Here is a 4,104-nt window from a genome sequence, read left to right as displayed (position 1 = left end):
AGACTTTTAAGACTTATGCATAGGTGTGGGAATAAGTTAGGCTTGGTAGGTTAGCTCGTGATTATGTTCGGGCTCCGGACGAGGACTAGCCTCTAGCTCCCCGAGCTGACTTCCAGCTCGCCGAGCTAGAGGTTAGCATATATATTTTTTTTATTCTTCTTATTTTTATTTATAAAAATTAGAAACTATATCCTAAAATTAAATATAAGCTTTCTATATACATGAAAATAAAATTTATTTATTTTGGACCAACACACTCTTAAAAATAATCGGATTCTAATTCCGTATTAAACCAAACAAAATAAATAAATAGTCATTATAATTCTGATTACGTAACATTCCAATCCCGTCTCCAAAGTTTGAACCATACACTCCCTTAGTTTCATTATTTTCACTTTTTACTTTTTACTTTCTCCCAATTCTCTCTAACTGCTGAGCTCTCCTCCCTCGAGAGAAATCAATATCGTCTGAACCCTAGCTCAAACCACCACCAAACCGAGTTTATAGACTGAACGGCGTTTCCACCACACCGGCCGCTATTCACTTGATCATCGAGAAAGAGCATCCCTACCATTACAAAAGAGCAGAATCGCTATCCATTAATCGCCTTGCCAAGGAATCTGCACGTTCCATTCCCACATCTGCAGGTGTTTTTTTCTTCTCTTTTAGCATCCTACCCTTCGAAATTGGGGAATATTGGACCAACGTGCTTTTATAAACCTCGATTTGGTGAAACACAACTCAGTTTCTTGCTTTGGGATGTCGGTTTGCCTTTTCTAGTTCTTGGTTTTAATTTTAATTAACTGGTTGAATTGAGTTTTGAGTTGCTTAATGAATTTTCCGAGATTATATGGATGCAATTGATTCCTGGTATTGCGTCAGATTGAACTTCTCCTAAGATTTTGATTTTTGGTTTTCGAATTGAGATCTATGTTTATATTGAAAATATGGGATGTCTAGTTAATTGAATTGCTGATACTTACTAAGTATTGATTAGTTTTGGAATTACATCGCAGTATTTTGGTACTTGATTATTGAAATTCATTTATTTTATTAGGTTGATATTGAGATTCTGACTGCTTGATTTTTGCCTAAATTTATGTTGTTTCTGTGCTAATAACTCTTGGATATGCAGTTGCTATTGTGAATATGCCTACGAAAAGAGTTGCGCATATGCCTATGAAAAGAGTTACTAGTAAAAGAAAACCAAGCCTTTGGACTGAACCACCTTCAGATTCATGCCCCTTTCAGCAAAGGCGTTATCTTGAAGCTAGGATGACCCGCATCGAGCGAAACATGCAGGCTGCCTTTCAGCATGTTGGATTGCTGCCACCCATATTGGGTATGGAGTTCATCACTTACGTTTGCAATTTTGATATTTAGTTCGAATCTTTGAGTAATTGTTGCCTTTGAGCAATCAGATGCTTATTAGGGTTATTGAGTAATTGATTTCCTGTGGTTTTTGGTTCTTTTATGGATTGGTACTTAGGTTTGGGTGATTCACTTCATCTCGGATTTCATTGTCTCTAATTTATTCAATTGATTATTCTGGGATTAATTGATTGAAAATAAATTGGGGTTTCTGCAGTAGATTGAACTTCTCAGATTCTGATTTGGGTTTTCAAATTAAGGTCTCTGTGTAAACTGAAGTTGTGGGATTTTCTGGTTAATTGAATTGCTTATACTTGCAAACTATTGCTTAATTTTGGGATTGCATCCCAGTGTGGAATTCATTTATGTTATTAAGCTCATACTGAGGATCTGAATGCTTGAACGATGGGTGCATTGCTGTGTCTTGATCTTTTTTTGCCTAAAGTGATGTTGTTTCTGTGTTATTTACTTTATGATTAACAATTGTTGTTGCGAAATATACCTAGGAAATGAGCTGCTAGTAAAAGAAAGCTAACCACTTGGACTGAATGACTTTCAGAATCTGATGATGAGGCAGGCTCCTCTCGGTCATGGCTTGACCTTGATGCTAGGATGGTACGTGACCTCAATGCTAGGATGGCGCGTATAGAGCGACACATGGAGACTCTCATTGAGCATACTGGTTTCAAGCCGCCTCCATCACCTTAAGATGTTCATACATTTTTTTAGTGCAGTAACTTTAGTTCTTTTATTTTATCTGTATTTTGATCCTGTTCCTACATCATGGATAATATAGGATGTAGGCGTGGGTGGGGTAGGGTATTTTGCTCATTTTGTATCTATTATACTTGCTTCTACACTTTGCATTCTGCACCTTAGATGGTTCTCGTACTATTATATCATGGTACCATTTTTGGGTATGATTTTCGAGTTTCAATGCTAGAATTTTCAAGTGAAACTGCTGCATTCCAGAATATTTTGGATGTTTTCCAGCTTGAATTATTATTAATTTTTTTTTTTGCATATTTTTCCTTGGTTGTACCAAATGCTGAAATTGAAGGATTTCGGTATCTAGCATTCCTGGGATGTTTGGAAGGTAAGAATGAAATTCACATGTCGTTTAGGGTCTGCAAGGTGACAACATCACATTTTAGCACACATTTCGTAATGTTTTGGACCCCACAGTAACACTTCAATTTGGAGTCTCATGGTGCCTTCTAAACTCTAGAATTTCATTTGGGCATATATGCGTCAAATTCTTAATCATGGAATAGATTTTTATTAATGACGAGGGGTTTGGGTATGCTGATGATTAAGAATCATCTGTCAAATAGGCAGACTTCTGAGCTTGTAATTCTGAAGCAAGGGAGTTAATAAGGTTGTAATCGCGTCGAGCTTTGTATATTAAGGAAATTAGGTGATCATGAGCAGCTTGTTTATTTGTTCACGAGTTTTAATCGCGAGCAGCTCGTTAATTTTGTTCATGAACTTTGCTTGAAAGCAGCTCGTTAATTATGTTCATGAACTTTGTTCGCGAACACGACATTATTTTGTGATCATAAGCAAACTTACGAGTAAAGTTCATGAACAAAAAAACTAGTTGTTCACGAACAGTTCGTTTATTGCAAACAAACAACAAATGATTTGAATATGCTATACTATCACTTGCTATACATTTTTAATAGGATTGTGAGCTGATTGTGATCACATTCATACAAATTCAATCTAACAAAATTGAGCATAGAATAGTAATTAATACAACAGAAATGGTTAATTAATACGGAAGAAAGAGTAAAGGATTTTGGAGCATATCTTTGTTAATTTCTCAAGAAATGAACTGGATTTTCGAATTGCTCGATCCTGGATCTTCAAATTTCCTGCAAAATCAGATGATGAATGCAATTATCAGTTGATTGACAAAATTAATCAAATTTCAGTATAGAAACTTGTTTCTCAGTGGCTGAGGTCAGGCAAATTGTGGCGGTGAGCGGAGACTTCCACAGAGTCTAAGGGACCTCACGGTGGAGCTCAGGTGATTCACAGTCCCTTAGTACTTGAACAACCAAAAAGACAACTGTTGAAAAGGGTTACAGCGAGAGAACTAGACACTGGATGCGAAGAGGATTATTGTTTGAGTGAAAAGATAAAGAGGAAGGAAATAGAAACTAAGGGGAGGAAAATCATAACTTATTACTTTAAATATATCTAATTTAAATATATGAATTAACTTCGGGGCAAGCTATAAATTTTCAAAAATCTGGAATCATGTTCAGTAGAAATGTGGCAAATGAACTGACTATGGGAATTTCTAGCATTTTGGGTATTACTCGTCCGTTGAATACGGGAAGATATCTGGGCCTTCCATCGTTGGTGGGTAGAACGAAACGAGCAATCTTTGCACACTTCAGACACAGGTTATGGCAGCGGCTACAGCGCTGGAGAGGAAAAGGAATATCAAAAGCTGGTAAGGCTACACTTATTCGAGCAGCAGGGCAAGCCATCCCAATCTATTTTATGAGTGTATTCATGCTCCCTATATCGACGACGGAGGAATTACAGCGAATGCTAAATTCATTTTGGTGGGGTAATAAAAAGTCAGGTGAGAGAGGACTGAATTGGATGGTATGGGAGCGATTATGTGCTCCAAAATTGTTGGGAGGACTGAGTTTCCGAAATTTCACAGCCTTTAATCTTGCTATGTTGGGAAAACAGGGATGGCGGTTATTTACCAAT

General features: G+C 37.0%; 1 long non-coding RNA gene across 1 annotated transcript; it reads left to right on the top strand.

Annotated features, from left to right (window-relative positions):
* The first annotated feature begins 395 nt into the window (after positions 1 to 395).
* LOC136220577 (uncharacterized) lies at positions 396 to 2,373 on the top strand. Its single transcript, XR_010684577.1, has 3 exons — positions 396 to 647; positions 1,136 to 1,342; positions 1,931 to 2,373. It is a non-coding gene; the product is annotated as an uncharacterized lncRNA (long non-coding RNA).
* The last annotated feature ends 1,731 nt before the right edge of the window (positions 2,374 to 4,104 follow it).

This window comes from Euphorbia lathyris, chromosome 2 (assembly GCF_963576675.1).
Source record: "Euphorbia lathyris chromosome 2, ddEupLath1.1, whole genome shotgun sequence".
Taxonomy (NCBI): Eukaryota; Viridiplantae; Streptophyta; class Magnoliopsida; order Malpighiales; family Euphorbiaceae; genus Euphorbia; species Euphorbia lathyris.
The sequence above is the reverse complement of the archived record's forward strand: the minus strand, read 5'-3'. Positions and strand labels throughout refer to the sequence as shown.